Consider the following 20,413-nt stretch of genomic DNA (forward strand, 5'->3'; position numbering starts at 1 on the left):
GCGCCTGGGTGGCGCAGTCGGTTAAGCGTCCGACTTCAGCCAGGTCACGATCTCGCGGTCCGCGAGTTTGAGCCCCGCGTCAGGCTCTGGGCTGATGGCTCGGAGCCTGGAGCCTGTTTCTGATTCTGTGTCTCCCTCTCTCTGCGCCTCCCCCGTTCATGCTCTGTCTCTCTCTGTCCCAAAAATAAATAAAAAACGTTGAAAAAAAAAAAATTTAAAAAAAAAAAAAAAAAAAAAAAGAACAGCTCTTTAAATTTTTTTCCAGCACATTTGTTTAATCTGTTATGAATCTACCCACTAGTGCTTGTGCAAGTGAATTTTCATAACTAAATTCTTAACTTAGGCAACCAACTACCTAAATATAGTCTAGGGAGTAGAGAGGAATGTGGCTGGACAGTAGCTCATTCTTTCCTTTATTCATTCAAAAGAAAGTAATGAACAGCTACCGTGAACTAGGCTCTATGCTACGTACAGGGCATACAAAAATGGCAGTAACTCAACTCCTTCTGTCAAGGCGCTGATTGTATTGCGGGCGACGCAGATGGAGACACACTGCGCATCTCGAGGAGCGTAACTCACACTGCAGACTGTGTGCACAGTAGCCTCATGTAGAAGCTTAAAATGGACACACGCAAAGAAATAATACTATATACTGTGATGAACACAACACTGAAATCCTAAACAAAGTTCAGATTCCAGACAGAAGGAAATGTAACTCCATTTGAGGATCAGGGAAGATTTCACTATAAGATGGGCTGCAGCTTCCTTCTCTTTGCCCTGAATACCAACAGCAGTCCAAATATTATATTGACTTTCTTCTCTCCCACTGACAGAGAACTTATTTTTCAAAATTCCATAAATCAAAATCATCACTAACCTCAAAATTGCTCAAAAATTGTTCTTTTTATAAAACAGTTTTAATCCTTGTATATATAGACCCATATACCAGATGACAATTTGCCATTATGTCTTCAGTATTTAAAATTCAATGTCAAAAAAATAATAAAATAAAATAAAATAAAATAAAATAAAATTCAATGTCAAACAGACACTTGCTTCCCTAGAGAATAACTGTGGTGTAAAACATGTGCCCTATGAATCCTTAGGGCCTATATTCACAGATAATGAGAAATTACTTATATAATGTAATGAGTAAGAAGAATGTTAAAAATATCAACTGGTTGTTTTCTAAGGCATTTTAGTACCTGAAAAACTTCTCCACTTGGAAAAAGAGAAGACTTCAAGATTGTTGCAAAGTCCCCTAAAGTGACATCTTGGACTAATTTAATCTGGGGGGCTCAGGGGAAGGAGATAAAAAGGAGTGACACTAAAATGAAGCCAGGCTGGGATGCCTGAGAGGCTCAGTCAGTTAGAAGTCTGACTTCTGCTCAGGTCATGATCTCGCTGTTGCCAAGTTTGAGCCCTGCATTGGGCTCTGTGCTGACAACTCAGAGCCTGAAGCCTGCTTCTGATTCTGTGTCTCCCTCTCTCTCTGCTCCTCCCCACCACCCCCTCACACTCTCTCTCTCTCTCTCTCTCTCTCTCTCTCTCTCTCTCTCTCTCTTCTCTCTCTCTCTAAAATAAATAAACATTAAAAAAAAAAAAATGGAGCCAGGCTGAGTGAGCCTACTTTACAGTAAATGTCCTTCTAATTCCTCAATTTCAACCATCAACAATGAAAACAAGCACGTATAACTGACAAGGTAAGAATGTCCAGGTCTACAGAAAGCAAAAAATGTTATTTTCCTTGTTATGGAGCAACTTTTAAAAATAAAAAATAAAAATGCTACAAATCAATATGCCACTTAATGCCATGTGCCCCACCACACACTCCCTCTAACTAGGGTCTCAAAATTTCCTAGTTAAATAAACGATGTGTTGTAAATAGTGAAAAACTGGAAAGAATGATATATCCAACAACAGGGGATTCAGTAAATAAATTTTGGAATACTTTTATTAAAAGGTGGTGTTTGGGGCGCCTGGGTGGCGCAGTCGGTTAAGCGTCCGACTTCAGCCAGGTCACGATCTTGCAGTCCGTGAGTTCGAGCCCCGCGTCAGGCTCTGGGCTGATGGCTCGGAGCCTGGAGCCTGTTTCCGATTCTGTGTCTCCCTCTCTCTCTGCCCCTCCCCCGTTCATGCTCTGTCTCTCTCTGTCCCAAAAATAAATAAAAAACGTTGAAAAAAAAAAATTTAAAAGGTGGTGTTTATACTCATAAAATGATAAATATCCTTATACTATAATTTAAACATATGAAATTTTATAAAATGTATCATGAGATTCCTATATATAAACACATAAACTAAAGACTAGAAGGAAATGTATCAAAATAACTATGAGTGATTTTAATTTTCCTCATTATGCTTTTCTATATTTTCCAAATTTCCCAAATTAAGTTGTATAGGTTTTAAAAGAAAGAAAAATTGCTATCCTCTTTAAGGTTCTTCCTTCTCATTTTATTTTTCCTTCAGGGGGCATTGACTTAGGACATTGGATAATAACAGAATTTTAAATTTCATATCACCTTTGCCTAATGCTTACAGTTATATTACAGGGCACATACAACACTAATAGGTTTTCCCAATATATTATTGTTACCTATAGCAAAGATAAAAAATATATACCTGAAAATATGGCTGGGCTGTAATGATTCCTTTCTTGAACTGAAGGGTTTGACTTCCAAGGTTGAAAGTATCAGTAAGACCACTTTTGGTTACAGATGTTACCTCTGTGCAAATACAGGGTAAAGTGTGAATGGGATCTGAATGGATGGCTATCAACAGAAAGCTCTGCACTAGGTAAAAGCCAGGCCACCAAAGCTCTAGTTCTGGTTATGCTATGAAAAGGCTGTGTGACCTTTGAACCAATCACATCTTCTTAGAGTGTCAGTTTCCATATATGTAAAATTGGGAAATTAACAATTTACTTCTCCAAGGAAGGACTCTACTAATACGAGGACTGCAAATGCATACATACTGGAGAGTCATATACAGAACAGAGTGATACTTAGGTCAATTTAACTGCTTAGAAAAGATTCTCTAAAATTCTAGAATCTGTAATTTACAAACTCCTGGTCTGCCACTAGCTAGAAGTTTTTCTGAAAACCATTTGATCTACTAAGACCACCATAAAACAAGGCAATGAACTAGATGATCTCTACATTTCATTCTAGCACTAAATCTATGATGTGGAATTGAAATATAAGTCTAGAGAGGACAAAGAGAAAGTAAAAAAGGATTGCAATAAACATGACATTCTCTGGCTTCCTTGTTTTTACAATGGGTTAGATTTTTTTTTTAATTGTGTTACTTGGTGGAGGGATAAGTAGGGGTAACTCCTGCATTCCAGTTGATGGTAGAAAGCAATTATTAAAAAACAAAACAAAACAAAACAATTATGATTAGGTTAAGAAGCAGAAAATCAGTTACCCAAATGCTATTACTTTACAAACAATAATTAGATCCAGAAGGTGTAACCATCTAGCACTTTCTGACAGCTAGAAAGCACTTAATATTTACTTTATGAGTTATGATTATTGTTGTTCTATTTGAATAAAAATGGACTAGGAGCAGGCAGTCCTCAATGGAAGATTCTGGTGTTCAGAAATCCCTTTCCTTTCTCTTTCAAAAGACTCCAAGTCTATGGACCCATTAAACATCATTATATGTTTATGGTCTAGCACCATGGGAAGGAATCAACTGCCCAAATATTGTGGCAATATCTCCCTAAATTGAGTAAGTGTCAAAAGAAACTGAAAGTACCTAACAATTTAACATATAACAATTGTTATAGGAACAATTTGTTCATATAAATTAGGCACAATTATGTTTTCCAATGTATGACACATGATAACACAATCTTAAAAAATCTGGATACTATTTAAGGATGTGGTCCCAAAGTCTTTCATCATATCTCTTTTTATCCTACATACAACTGGGAAGAGAGAAAAGATAGCAGCATGGAAAGATGCTGGGCTCACCTCGTCCTGCTGATCGCTTAGATTCCACCCACATCAGCCTAAATAACCCAAAAAAACGCCAGAAGACTAGCAGAATGGACTCTCGAGAGCCAAGCGTAGACAAGGGGCCCATGGAAGAGGGTAGGAAGGGCAGAGAAGCAGTGTGTGCTACACAGACTGGCAGGAGGGAGCCAGGGAGCCAGGTGGAGGGGCAGTCCACCAGGCCCCTGAGGTCTGGCTCACAAAAACGGAGGGTATGGACTGTGTGAGTTCTAACAGCCTGCGGGACTTAACATCTGGAATTTTAAAAGTCAACAGCTGCGCTCTCGAAGAGAGGGGAGGGCGAGAGGATGCTGGAAGGGAGAGCTATTGAGTCCTGGAACAACAGAGCTCGGAGGGGAAACAAAGGCGCTGGCAAGCACCATTTCCCTCTCCCATCCCCCAGAATTCCAAAGGGAACCAGTTCCCCTCACCAAAGTGCTTGCACCCTGCAAATGCCCAATGCTGTGCTTCTGTGGATCCACTCCTCCAATGGGCCTGCCTCCCTCCCGTGGTGCAGGGCCCCTCCCACAGGGGACCACCAATGGCAAAGGTAGCTAACCTGCCCCTCCCACCCCTGCGCACCTTCACGGATCCACCCTAATATGCCCTTGGCCAGATCCCATCGAAGCAGCACCACAAGCCTGGCAGTGTGCAAGCAGCCCAGACAGGGGCCACACCACTCCACAGTGAGTCCTGCCCCTGGGAGAGGGGAAGATAGGTACACACCAGTCTGACTGTGGCCCCACCCACCAACACAAGTTTCTCGGACAGCACAGGGGTAGTGCCCTGCAGTTTGGAGCTACCTCAGGGACTACCCAAAATGACCAAACGGAAGAATTCTCCTCAAAGAAACTCCAGGAAGTAGCGACAGCTAACGAATTGATCAAAACCGATTTAAGCAATATAACAGAACAAGAATTTAGAATAATAGTCATAAAATTAATCACTGAGCTTGAAAAAAGCATAGAGGACAGCAGAGAATCTATTGCTACAGAGATCAAGGGACTAAAAAATAGTCATGAGGAACTAAAAAATGCTATAAATGAGTTACAAAATAAAATGGAGGCAGCCATAGCATAGATTGAAGAGGCAAGGGAGAAAATAAGTGAATTAGAAGATAAAATTATGGAAAAATAGGAAGCTGAGAAAAAAAGAGATAAAAAAAAAAATCCAGAAGTATCAGGGGAGAATTAGAGAACTAGGTGAAGCAATCAAGCAGAACAATATCCATATCATAGGAATTCCAGAAGAAGAAGAAGAGAGAGAAAGGGGCTGAAGGCATACTTGAACAAATCATAGCTGAGAACTTCCCTGATCTGGGGAAGGAAACAGGCATTGAAATCCAAGAGGCACAGAGAACTCCCTTCAGATGTAACTTGAATCGATCTTCTGCACAACATGTCATAGTGAAACTGGCAAAATACAAGGATAAAGAGAGAATTCTGAAAGCACCTATGGATAAACAGGCCCTAACTTACAAAGATAGACACATGACGGTAGTAGCAGACCCATCTACTGAAACTTGGCAGGCCAGAAAGGAAGGGCAGGAAATCTTCAATGTGATGAACAGAAAAAAATATGCAGCCCAGAATCCTTTATCCAGCAACTCTGTCATTCAGAATAGAAGGAGAGATAAAGATTTTCCCAAACAAACAAAAATTGAAGGATTTCATCACCACTAAACGAGCCCTACAAGAGATCCTAAGGGGGACTTTGTGAGTGAAATGTGGCAAGGACCACAAAGTACCAGAGACATCGCTACAAGCATGAAACCTACAGACATCACAGTGACTCTAAACCTGTATCTTTCAATAATAATACTGAATGTAAATGGACTAAATGCTCCAACCAAAAGACACAGGGTATCAGAATGGATAAAAAAAACAAAAAAACAAAAAACAAAAAACAATACACATCTATTTGCTGTCTACAAGAAACCCATTTTAGACCTGAGGACACCTTCAGATTGAAAGTGAGGGGATGGAGAACTATCTATCATGCTACTGGAAGTCCAAAGAAAGCTAGAGTAGCCATGCTTATATCAGACAAACTAGACTTTAAATTAAAGGCTATAACAAGAGATGAAGAAGGGCATTATATAATAATTATAGGGCCTATTCATCAGGAAGAGCTAACAATTACAAATGTCTATGCACCGAATACGGAAGCCCCCAAATATATAAAACAATTAATCACAGGCATAAGCAACCTTATTGATAAGAATGTGGTAATTGCAGGGGACTTAATACCCCACTTAAAGCAATGGATAGATCATCTAGACACAGAATCAATAAAGAAACAAGGGCCCTGAATGATACATTGTATCGGATGGACTTGACAGATATATTTAGAACTCTGCATCCCAAAGCAACAGAATATACTTTCTTCTCGAGTGCACATGGAACATTCTCCAAGATAGATCACATAATGGGTCATAAAACAGCCCTTCATAAGTATAAAAGAATTGAGATCATACCATGCATACTTTCAGACCACAATGCTAATGAAACTTGAAATCAACCACAGGAAAAAGTCTGGAAAACGTCCAAAAGCATGGAGGTTAAAGAACACCCTAGTAAAGAATGAATGGGTCAACCAGACAATTAGAGAAGAAATTAAACAATATATGGAAACAAATGAAAATGAAAACAACAATCCAAATGCTTTGGGATGCAGCGAAGGCAGTCCTGAGAGGAAAATACACTGCAATCCAGGCCTATCTCAAGAAACAAGAAAAATCCCAAATACAAAATCTAACAGCACACCTAAAGGAAATAGAAGCAGAACAGTAAAGATACCCCAAACCCACCAGAAGAAGAGAAATAATAAAGATCAGGACAGAAATAAACAATATAGAATCTAAAAAACCTGTAGAGCAGATCAATGAAACCAAGAGTTGGTTTTTTGAAAAAATAAACAAAATTAATAAACCTCTAGCCAGGCTTCTCAAAAAGAAAAGGGAGAGGACCCAAATAGGTAAAATCATGAATGAAAATGGAATTATTACAACCAATCCCTCAGAAATACAAGCAATTATCAGGGAATACTATGAAAAATTATATGCCAACAAACTGGACAACCTGGAAGAAATGGACAAATTCCTAAACACCCACACACTTCCAAAACTCAAACAGGAAGAAACAGAGAATTTGAACAGACCCATAGCCAGCAAAGAAATTGAATCAGTTATCCTACATACAACTTACAATAAAAATATTGTCTACATTTATTTTTTAAAATTTTTCCTGAGGTATAATTGACTTAAAATACCCTGTTAATTTCAGGGATTTATCATAGTGATTCAATACTTTTATGCATCACAAAATGATCCCCATAAGCCTAGTTTACCAACTGTCACATAAAAATTACAATATATTGACTATATTCCCTATGTTGTACATTACATCCACATGACTTTATTGTGTTTTATTTTTTGCTTCAAAGAGAATAAATTCTGATTTATTCAACTATATAATACCATTTTTCATAGAACGTGCTTTTATTTATTTTTTATGTTTTTAAAAGTTTTTATTTTAATTCCAGTTAGTTAACATACAGTGTAATATTAGTTTCAGGTGTACAATATAGTAACTTAATACTTCCATACATCACCTTGTGCTCATCACAACAAGTGCATTCCTTAATCCCCATCATCTATTTAACCCATCCTCCCACCCACCTCCCCTTTGGTAATCATCAGTTTGTTCTCTATAGTTAAGAGTCTGTTTCTTGGTTTGTGTCTCTCTCTTCTTTTCCCCTTTGCTCATTTGTTTTATTTCTTAAATTCCACATGAGTGAAATCATATGGTATTTGTCTTTCTCTGACTTATTTCACTTAGCCATATACTCTCTAGCTCCCTCCATGTTATTGTAAATGGCAAGATTTCATTCTTTTTATGGCTGAATAATGTCCCACTGTGTATATATACCGTATCTTCTTTATCCATTCATCAATCAATGGACACTTGCACTGTTTCTATAATTTGGCTATTGTAGATAATGCTTCTATAAACATCAGAGTGCATGTATCCCTTTGATTTAGTATTTTTGTATTCTTTGGGTAAATACCTAGTAGTGCAATTGCTGGCTAATAGGGTAGTTCTATTTTTAACTTTTTGAGGAACTTCCATTCCAGAGTGGCTTTTCCCGAGTAGCTGCACCAGTTTGCATTTCCACCAACAGTGAAAGAGTGTTCCCCTTTCTCCACATCCTTGCCAACACCTGTTGTTACTTCTATTGTTGATTCTGACAGGTGTGAGGTGATAATCTCATCATAGTTTTGATTTGTTTTTCTGATGATCAGTGATACTGAGCATCTTTTCATGTCCCCATGACTTATTTTATAACTGGAAGTTGTAACTCTCAATCCCCTTCAACTATTTATCCTGTCCCCCACCTCTTCCCCACTCTAGTAACCAAGAGTCTTGTTTCCTGTATCTATGAATCTGTTTCTGTTTTAGTTTGTTTTGTTTGTTTGTTTTGTTTTATAGATTCCCCATATAAGTGAAATCATATGGTATTTGTCTTTCTCTGACTTATTTCGCTTAGCACAATACCCTTTCGGTCCACCCATGTTGTTGCAAATGGCAACATTTCATTATTTTTTATGGCTGAATAATATAATGCGTGTGTATGTATGTATGTATATATATCTCACATCTTCTTTATCCATTCATCCACTAATGTCCACTTTGGCCATCTGTATGTCTTCTTTAGAAAAATATCTATTCAAGTTCTTTGCCCATACATTTTTATTTTAATTAAAGTCAAGATATTGTTCCACTGTGGCCTGGCTGATAGCTTTCTTCCTTGCACATGCACTATGCATACCACAATCAGGAGCTGAATAGCTTTGTCATTAATAAGGACTCGAATATGCATTAGTTGTGCTGTCACAAACATGGCAGTTCACTAACATTGGATCAATAAGACACCATTACAAAACCATCAGTCAAGGCTTGACAGCACTGGTGCTTTACCAGAGCCACTGAATTGGAATCTGACTAATATCAATGCCCTTATCATTATATACCTAAAATAAGGGAGGAAACTAATTTCTGAAATTAATTTAAGTATACATATAGTATTTGTCCTTCACTTTCTGCTGATGATACCAGACTACCAGTGTATCTATACATTTAAAATTCCAAGTTACTGATACATTAAAAAGAATTTGTAGAAAAAAAAGAATGTACATGTATATAATTTTATATTTTTGGCAAAATTATACAACACATGCAATGCAACATAAAAATAATAGGCTATTTGTTACCACATTGATTTTCACAAATTTACCAGTTCAATTACAGCAAAAAGTTTATATAAACATGTCAGTCGGATCCAATTAATCAAGCATTTACAAGGTGGCTGCTAGATACAGAAGACAAAGAAACATTCAGAATATGATCACCTTCCTACCCTCAAGGAACTTACAAGGATATTTTAGTCTTCCTTACAAAGAAAATCAATTATTTTCCTTAATAGAATTCCCAGAAAAAGGTTTTGCTGAAAATGAATTAATTATATTTTTGCTAAAGTTTTGTGTTTGGGAGAGAGACCATGGAATTGATCTGATTTGAAAGAAAATAGGCAGGGTCTACTAGAAACTACTGAAACACATGTTTTTACAACACTAATATTAAAAGGATATTCCTTGCCCATCCTGGAGAACACTAGGTTCCTGTAAGGTAAAACAAAAAGGAAAAACAAGAAAGTGACAGAGGTAGCACTTATTATAATACAGCCCTAGTTTGGTAGGACTAATAATAACTACCATTTATTGAGTGCCAACCAAGTCCCATGCACATGATAAACATTATCCTAATTTATTTCATTCATATGTGGAATTTAAGAAATAAAACAAGTGAACAAAAAAAAAAAGGAGTCAAAAAAAAAATCCAACTCTTAAATACAGAGAATAAACTGGTGGTTGCCAAAGAGGAAGTGGGGGTGGGAAATGGGTGAAACAGGTGAAGGGGATTGAGAGTATACCTGTTGTGATGAGCACAGTGATGTATAGAATTGTTGAATCATTATACTGCACACTTGAAACTAATATAACACTGTATGTTAATTATACTATAACAAAGAACTAGTCCCAGATAAAAAAATTATCCTATTCACCCTACAAAGGGAGCATTTTTACCCTAGTTTTTCAAATGAAGAAACTGAGGCCCAATTGGCTTTGGAAATTTGCCTGAAGTCACATAGCTATGAGTGGCAGAACCAGAATTCTAATCCAGGAATGTGTCACTACAACCACCACAAATTTCCATTCATCATCAGTTGCCTCTGTACATAGATATCTCTGTGGATACATACATGGAAACCTATCATTTGGCCAAAACAAATTTCTTTGACTTGAACTTTAATGCTGCACAATGTAGTTCTAGCACTCTCTGTTTTTACCTCCTCTGTAGTTGGATCCTTGTCATTGACTTCTAGTGCTTTTTTTCCCCCTCAATGATGAAAGCTTGAAAGAGTGTGTGGCAATTCCCAACTGTTGGTACATAGTCAGAATGGGTCTCAGATTGTACTTTTTTACCTGTATAAATCCTAAAATGAAATAATTTCATTGATCAAATGCAAAGTAATCTTCTAAGAGTACAGACACCAGTTCTCTAGTTGACTGCTACATTCAATTGTGTTGTCTCAACACACACTGGCATATGAAAAACTCAAAACTAGAAGTCTGGTTAGGAAGCTGGAAGCAGACTAAATCCAACATAATTTCTTATTCTAGTTTTGAATGGTAGTAGAGTTATTTTGGTAAATATGGGATATATTGACACTTGGTAAAGGCCATATGAAGTTGGCTAAGAAGAAGACGGTATTAAAATTTTTACGGAGGGGCACCTGGGTGTCTGACTTTGGCTCAGGTCATGATCTCACAGTTCATGAGTTCGAGTCCCGCGTCGGGCTCTGTGCTGACAGCATAGAGCCTGGAGCCTGCTTCAGATTCTATGTGTGTGTCTCTCTCTGCCCCTCCCCCACTTATGTGTGTGCACTCTCTCTCTCTCTCAAAAATAAACATAAAAAATTTTTTTTAGGGGCGCCTGGGTGGCGCAGTCGGTTAAGCGTCCGACTTCAGCCAGGTCACGATCTCGCGGTCCGTGAGTTCGAGCCCCGAGTCAGGCTCTGGGCTGATGGCTCGGAGCCTGGAGCCTGTTTCCGATTCTGTGTCTCCCTCTCTCTCTGCCCCTCCCCCGTTCATGCTCTGTCTCTCTCTGTCCCAAAAATAAATAAAAAACGTTGGAAAAAAAAATAAAAAATAAATAAATAAATAAAAAATTTTTTTTTTTAGAACAATGAGAATAGGATTCTACGAGAAGGGACTTTAGAATTCAAGAAGTAAACTTACCAAGAGAAAAGTTATGTTATAATGTATATTTAATAGTCAGAAGCTAGTTTTCTTGTCTATTGTGTGCTAAATACACCCATTCCTAAAAAACAGAAATGCCCATTCTGCATCTCCTTACTTTCAGGTCAACAGGCATTCTTCTTTAAGAAATGCCCACATTATAGTGGTTTTCAAATATTATGTTGTTTAAGCCAAGTAATGCCTAGCATTACCATCACCATCAATAAATGGGAGAGAGAGGCACAGAACCGATTCTCCCTCAGTGCCTCTAGGAGGAACCAACTCTGTTGCCACATTGACTTTGGACTCCTAGCCTCCAGAACTATGAGGCAATAAGTATCTGTTGCTTTAAGCCCCGTCCCCCAAAATATGCTGCTAAGCAAGAATTTTATCTCTTAAAGTGAAGCATGAATTAGGTCAAATTATGTTATTTTGATGTGCGAATACAAAAGAATCCACCTCTCCAACGTAAACATGCAAGTCAATATGGTTCATTACTCTACATTTTGAAAACTTCTTCGTTTACACAAATGCATAATCTAAATGGTGCTGTCCAGTACAGTAGTTACCAGCCACATGTGGCTATTTAAATTTAAATTAGTTATGATTAAATAAAATTAAAAATTAATTTCCTCAATTCCACTGGCCACATTTGAAGCACTCAGCACCCACATGTGCCTAGTAGCTACTACACTGGGCAGCACAGATAAAGAATATTTCCATCCGTGCAAAACGATCTACCCGAAAGTGCTGCTGTAGAAGGGAAGAGATAAAGACTAGAGAGCCACTGCCATAACCACTGCTTCTATTTAGGGAAATTCCTGGTTTTTCATCCAACACTGACTTCATTATACTCATATAATGACAGCTATACTTCACAGTCCCATAAATATCACTTTCTTGGCTTTACAACCTAAAGAAACTAAGAACTAGCACTGTATTATGCACAGTGGCTGATCAGCATCAAGTTTGGAGATGCTATCATCCTGACCTTTCTATTGGCAGGCATTATCTTATGCAGTTCGATTTGTTTGGATTAGAACTCAGTTGGGGTGAGAGAATGGAAAACATGATCTCCCCCTTCAATAATGACCCAAACTTATCCACTGTTCCTTTTGAGATTGTTCCTAAGTGACCACAAAGTACATTTTACACTAACAGCAATCCTGCACTTTTCAAAAACCATAATAAGCCCTCCAGATAATAAAAAGATTGATCCTGGATAGAGGAAAGCTGTGCATTTCCCCCAGTCCCATATTCTATAATGGATATAGAAACATGGTATTGAGTACATTTTAAATAAGAGTGCTCAGAACAATCTACTCACAAGGCAGACAATCAATATTCCAAAGTGTGCCTAGAGTTCTCAAAATAGGTTTAGAGTTTTTTTTCTAATTTATTATAGGGGTTCAAAGTTGTCATAAATATAATTATGGAATCTATATTACTTGCCTTAATTAAAGTCTCCAAATACATTTGAGAATTATTTTAACAATTTCTCCCAAGACCAATGTATTTGGCATTATCAAAAACTTTTAAAAGACTTTTTTTTAAAACAAGGATTCAGTATCCATAGCATCCTATGAGAAAGACAAAGAGTGAAAATAAAGCTGAGTCCTCCTAGTAAGGCAGCCTAGATCCATTCTGTAACAGATTGTCCCAGTAAGAGAAAACAATGGCCAGTTTGAGTCCAGGGAGATATCATGACATATATCCTTGGGATGGCAGCGAGACATATTCGCTCTGCATTAACATGCAAATTGGATCTATTCTCTTATTATTTTTAACTCTTCTACTTACAACAAGCATATGCAACATGGTATGATGTTTAGAGCATAAACCTAAAGGAAAATAAATAATAAAGTGCATTACTACAACTGCAAATATGATAGGAACTCTGATCTAAATTTTAAAAATTAGAGGAAATCGTTTTTAAAAATTGACATCAGCTCATGTGCATGGTGTGGCTCTTTTGAGAAACATGGGCCCTGAGAGAGACTTTTAGCCAAAGAAGATTTGGTGGTTTCTCATTAAGCCCCTGGAAGTGAGTGAAATGAAAATTAAGTCGTTTATGGAACACATACTCTTGAGACATTCCCTGGCTTGATTAGATGAGGCAACAATACAATGTGGATGTGAATGCTAAACAGATGGGGAAAATAACCATAGAAAAGGGCTGCTGGCTTTGGCCAGATTGTAAAAGGTTTCTCCTAATGGGCAAGCAAAATACACCTCATTGAAAAAGAAGTTTGGGCGGATCTGGCCACTAAAAGAAAAAAGCTGAATACTCTATTGCTGGAGGGGAGGCAGAAGATAATGAATGATTGCAGGGAGGAACAAGGGGGGCTTCTGGGTTACTAGTAATATGCTATTTCTTGACTGGGACAGTGGCTACAAAGTTTGTATACTTTGAATAATTCGTCAAGCTCTATACTTAAAATCTGTGTATTTTTATATACATACGTTACACTTAATATTTTTTTAATGTAAAGAAGTAAAACTCCCCCTCCTCAACAGAAAGTCACACAGACTAACCTCAGAATCTTCATGGGTTTCAATGAAAGAAGCAACAAAAAGGGATTTGTTTAATGTAACACTAAGGCATGTCATTGAATCAGACACATGTTGTGGTGACATTTCATCTTTTGAGGTCCTTTTGCGAACATTCTGGTGTGGCATTAGTCCAAGCCCATTGGTGCATGTAAACAAGATGTTTTATGTCTGACTGTTTGGTACTAACCAATGCAGTTGTCAGCCAGCAGACATATGTAGAGTGCCTCATAGATGCATAGTACTTCCAGCACTGGCTAGTGCCACGAGAGAAGTATTCTGGCCACAGTGACATAAAAATGACCTTTTTCCCCCCTAAGCAACATATCAGCAAGTGTAGAATAATGTAATTCATACTAAGATTAAAGTGCTAAAGTGCTTTATGTTACTTTAATAAAAGAGACTCTCCAAGCATAGGTTAACTAGATTAGTGCAATGGTCTTAACCTTGGCTGCTCCGTAAAATCACCCAGGCAGTTTTGAAAAGCACTGATACTTCGGTTCCATTTCCAGAGATTCTGATTTAATTGGTCTTCAGTGTGACCTAGCCATGGAATTTTTTTTTATTATTATTCTCCAGATGACTCTAATGTGCAACCAAGGGTGAAAACCACTGCCTAGGTTGGGACTTAGGTTGATAGCCTATTGCAAAGCTATTTCAGGTAAGAATAACATCAAGAAGAGATACAGGAGAATGAGTAGAAAAGTCCTGTGATTAGGAAGAACTAGCATGTTTGACCAGAAGCAAAGGACCATACTGAGAGATTAGGTTAGATCAGTGGTTCCCAAAGTCTCAGGCAGTTTCCACCCCCCAAAAAAACTCATTTTTGTTTGTTTGGAGTCTCCATTTAAGCTTAGTAAGACCAGCATCATTCATCCTGATTGTAGGTATCGATACCTATGACTGACACTTCTGTGATTTTCTTAGGAGGCAGAATAATTTCTTTACTCCAGAATAGCCCTTATATTCTCTTACCCACCTTGAATGATGGAGATATTAAGGATATTAGGTTGCTATTGAAATGCTAACATACTAAGAGAACTTAGGGCAATACTGTATTACCAATGTTCTTAGTTTCAACACATGAAAATAGCTGAGTCAGACATATTACTCACATTAACTCATGTAACCTTCACAGCATCCCTATGAGTTTGATTCTTTTATTAATCCCAAACACAAGATACTAAGCCATGGTTAAGTAGAACTTGACACTTATTAATAAGTGGATGAGGTGAGATTCAAAGCCAGACAGTCTGGTCGTCTTCCATCCCACTATACTCATAGGTAAGTTGGAAAAGGACAGCATAGATAGGAAGTACAACTTAAAAGTGGAAGTTTTAAACACCAGGCCAAGAAATTTTAACTTGTGGGTGACAGATGCATATGGCGTGAAATGTAAAAGAAATATTTTTCAGGCATCTGTTTATGGATGGATTGGAAGAGCATATGACACTACTGATTTCTTTGAAATGTTCTTTACTTTAGCTTTCAGGATACTCTTTCTGGTTCTCTTTCCACCTCTCTGGTGACTCAGTTTTCACATTCTGATGCACCTGCTGCTTCCTCCTCTTCTTCCTCCTTCTCCTCCTCCACTTTCTCCACCTCCATCTCTCCTTCCTTCTCCTCCTCCACTTACCCTGGTGTTCTTCAGGGTTCTGAATTACTCTTCTTCTGCCCTTCTGGCTTCTCTGATAGCTATGATTCTTAACAGGGCTGTGGAGGATGTGAAGAGGGAAAGGTTTAAGTATCTCATATAGGGATGTACTTTTTTAAATCCCCTCGGGTGACCATGATACACACACCCCATTCCAACACACAGACAAGGTTAAGACTCACTGACAAATATGCTGATGACTCTCAAACCTTCATGGACACCCATCCTAGATTCCAACCTCCTACTGAATAATTCAAATATCACATACATAAAATATAGGTCACTATTCCTCAGGCCCTCTTTGATATTCCCCACCACGTTTAAAGGCATCAGACATCATCTTCGCCCAGTCTCCAACTGTGAGGCTCTTTCTTACTCAACTTTCCAAATCCAATATACCACTAAATCCAATGATTCTTCCTCAGATCCAGACCTCCTTCTCTTTCCCACAGCCACTGCCCTAAATGTTCATCCTCCCTCCTCTGAATAACAGCAACAACCTTCCAAACAGGCACCTTATGGGAATTCAACCTCTGCATCACCACCAATTTACTTTCCTCAGTAGAATCTGCACATGGCACTGCCCCCCGTGGCCCCTCATCTTCTAAATACCTTTCACAGCCTCCTACTGCCTATAGGACAAATACAAAAAAGCATAAAAGAACCACAACACCTGCCCCAATTCATTTCTATAACTTCATCTCTCACCATTCCCTGTGTATTCCTCCTCCCCTAAACCCCAAAACTTCAATCACACTAAACTCATCCTTCCACGAGGTGATCATAAGCTTTCATGCTTCCAAGTCACTGCAAGTGCTACCTCCTCTGCTTAGAATGTCCTGTTGACTCAGAAAATTCCTACTCACCCTTCAATACCCAACACAATTATTTACTTCCTCAGTAATAATGTTCTGGCTCACTCATTTGGGTCTCTCAGTACTGGTGGGATCCTCCAGGCCCAGGACCCACTTTATTCCATGTTGTCTTCTCATGTCCACACTTAGCACCTGGCACCTGCTAGATATGCAATGCAATCAATGTTTATTAAAGAAAGGACTGAAAAACTTGACCCAGAAGCTAAATAATTATTGAAGTCATCTAATTATTGAATTACTTGACCCAGAAAAACTTGACCCAGAAGCTAAATAATTATTGAAGTCATTGAATCACACTCCTAGGTATTAACCCAATGAGCTGAAAACTTATATCCACACAAAACTCTACACACAAATGTTTATAGCAGCTTTACTCATAATTGTCAAAACTTGAAAGTAAGCAAGATGTCGTTCAATAGATAAATCAATAAACAAGTTGTGATATATCCCATACAATGGAATGTTATTCAGCCAAGAAAAGACATGGGAGCCTTAAATGCATGTTGCTTAGTGAAAGAAGCCAGTCTGAAAAGGCTACATACTATATGATTCCAACTACATAACATTCTGAAAAAAGAAAAACAGCAAAAAAAGGCCATGATTGTCAGAAGTTGTAGGGGTGGGAATGAATATGTAGAACACCAGGGATTTTCAAGGAGTGAAACTATTTTGTATGATTCTGTAATGGCAGATTCATGGCAATATGCATCTGACAAAATCAGTATGGCGCTGATTTTTTAAAACTAGAATACTAAAATGTTACATTCATGTTTACGTATTACTATTTATTCATTTGTGTCAATTACATTTCTTTCCAAAATTTAATTTTGCCCATATGCAAAAATCCCAATTTTAGTTCCCTGTTGGAAGCATAAACATCAGCTGATTTTCTTTAAAACTTTCTTATTGCTGATGTCAAGTATGTGAATATATTAGGCTGAAATATAAGCAAATAAGTACATAAGAAAACCTCCTTTAGTGGCTCCCAAATGCATCTTCATTTGTGCCAGATGTCTGATTTTTATACATCACTACATTATAGGATCTCGAGTAACGCCAAAAAAAAAAAAAAAAAAGAATGAGATCATATAGTGTAAGCCATCACTACTATGTAGTCTGCTTTATCTAGGAATTAATCTGGCAATTATCTCTGTTATTCTCTAAAGTGAATGATATATCATTAAAGTAGCCAAAAGGCATCAACGCTTCTGCAAAAGTTAGAGTCTATTACCATTTAGCATATCTGTATGTCAATAAATTAGTTTTACAGGGCTTCCTTAGCAATTTACACTCAACAGAAAATGTATAAAACAATTCAAGCATGCTAGAGGTGTGTCATCCATTAAGGACATACTCATCAATGTCAATAAAATAGTATTCCATTTTTTTTTAACTTTTTTTAACGTTTATTTATTTTTGAGACAGAGAGAGAGAGAGCATGAACAGGGGAGGGTCAGAGAGAAGGAGACACAGAATCTGAAACAGGCTCCAGGCTGTGAGCTGTCAGCACAGAGCCTGACGCGGGGCTCGAACTCACGGACCGCGAGATCAGGACCTGAGCCGAAGTCGGCCGCTTAATGGACTGAGCCACCCAGGTGCCCCAGTATTCCATTTTTAAAAACTTTTATTTATGTTGCTTGGATTGCTAGATTCCTTTTGTCTTTGTTTTGCCCCAAAACTTGTTTCTTAAAATATTTTGGCACATATTCCACTTGCTTCTCTCTTGATTGATCATCAACCTCTTAGGGAGTTATCAGTTACTCTATTAAAGTAACAGAACCAGATATAATATCTCACCTCCCAAAGGCATTTATTCCCCAGGTGATTTTAAAAAATCTACTGAAGAAATATAATCCCACCTTCAAAACACTGAGACAAGGAAAAAGACAATAGAAGAGATAAAGAAAAAGAAACGACAATAGTGCTCCTAGAAGTTTTAACTCATGATCTACCACATCAAGTAAATTATGTACTTTGGCATTCAGAGTCATACTCAAAATTCGTAAGATAAAGCCTTTATGTCTTATTTATTGTTATGGAAACTGATCTCCCAAATAAATAATTCTTAATAACTGTTTAAAATTTGACAAAAAACATATAGGTTTTCCTTGCAGACCACATTTTTTAAATTACAATTTCCATAGCAGGGACACCTGGCTGACTTAGTTCACAGAGCATGCGACTCTTGATCTTGGAGTCATGAGTTCAAGCCTGTTGGGCACAGAGCTTACTTAAAAAAAAAAAAAGAAAAAGAAAGAAAGAAAACATTGACTTGTGAATTTACATATCTGCCTAATGCCAGAACAACTGGATAAAATTGAAAAATTCAGTTGATCTATAATTTCCATAGCAATGTAATATCCAGTAAAACATTCTAGATGCTGATGAAAATGTCAATATGCTAATAGCTATATAGCTCTACCTTAAACACATCTGTCACATACATTAATTTACTATCTTTGGATAATATCTCTTATCTTTTATCTATTTTACTCTACTCAATTAACTACACGTTTCTAATTGCCCCATCTGCTAATTTCTCTTCATTGAAATGTCAAATATTCTCTATGAGTTCCTTAAAAACCTTGCCAATATACTAACTACATATTATATTGATTTTCATGAGGAAAATTACTTTTTGAAAAAGGAAAAACTATTTTAAATCGTTTATATTATATCCTCCACAACAGTCTTCAACTGAATTTTTTTGGTAAACTATGTTGCAGTCTTTTACCAACGTTCTTTGATTCAGTATAAATGATATGGTAAATTTGCATTCAAATTCATGGAACTTTTCAAATCTGTTTCCCATTTAGCTGGCCAGCCAAAAACAATATTTTCATTTGTAAACAGCTGTTTCATAATCAGCTCTTTTGTACTATGTGGAACTCCATAAAAAAATAGAAATTTTTATTTAAAATACAGGAATTGCATTAATCCACTGCAAATCATTGATTAGTTTTTGTATACTACCACACGTTCAACTTATAAGGAAAGATTTTAAGGAAAATTTAATCTTGTGTCCAAATATAACATTACTTTAAACATGAGGTCATCTAAACATCTGTCTCCAATATATCACTGGGGATTTAAATCAAAAGTCTGCTAAACATGTACAATCATTTTGAAAATAAATAACAGGACAAATTTTGTCTTGATTATGATTATCATGCATTTTAAAAGGAAACATTTATTCTAATAAGAAAAGTCTGAACTAATTTAAACTTTGTTGACATTAACTTAAAATAGTTTCACATAAGAGTAAGAGATATATTTATTTGCTGCTTAACAATACTTACATTTTAACTTTTCAACATTAAATGCTATTCCTTTACCTCTTTATAATATTTTTTATCTTTGCAAAATATTCAAGGAAAATTTTCAAAACATAAAATATTTCCACTCAGTAACTGAAAAACTTAATAATATTTGTTCTGAACTTTCCTTCCTTTAGGGCAAGTATGAATCCTCAACAAGAACGAAAATAGTTCTGTCCATTTAATTGACTCCTGCTTTATGCTTTGAAGTAACATGAATATGGCTAATTACAAAACACAGTTAAAGCAATATCTTTACTCCAGGACTTTACAATTAGCAAAAAAAAAAAAAAAAAAATGTATTTTGAAGAGGGTTTAATTAAACTTAAACTCTATAGCTTACTGCAAAATTTAATTTGTGCCTAGTAAGTGTGAATATTTTAAATTCCGCAACAGGATCACTACTACCAGCTAACTACTTGAGATGAATTAGCATTAAAAATAAACCAAAATGCTTCATCTTCCCAAGTTTCTGCCAAAACTAAAATGAACATTAGCCATTGAAAAGCTGAAGAAAAACAAACTGAAGCATCACTGAATAATACATTGTTAGAAAAACAATATAACATTCTGTAATGTGGCAGAAATCACCAGAAAATTCAGCTACAAGGGATATGAGAGTCTAGGCTGATCTTGCGTCTAGTAGGCTGTCACAAAAC

The 20,413-nt window shown here is 37.0% G+C and overlaps 1 protein-coding gene across 2 annotated transcripts in view; it reads right to left on the reverse strand.

Moving 5' to 3' along the window:
• The window catches only part of SLC25A21 (solute carrier family 25 member 21), a 484,023-nt gene that overhangs the window by 444,408 nt on the left and 19,202 nt on the right, over nucleotides 1-20,413 (reverse strand). The window lies entirely within an intron of this gene.

The sequence above is a fragment of the Neofelis nebulosa genome, chromosome 7 (assembly GCF_028018385.1).
Source record: "Neofelis nebulosa isolate mNeoNeb1 chromosome 7, mNeoNeb1.pri, whole genome shotgun sequence".
Classification (NCBI taxonomy): domain Eukaryota; kingdom Metazoa; phylum Chordata; class Mammalia; order Carnivora; family Felidae; genus Neofelis; species Neofelis nebulosa.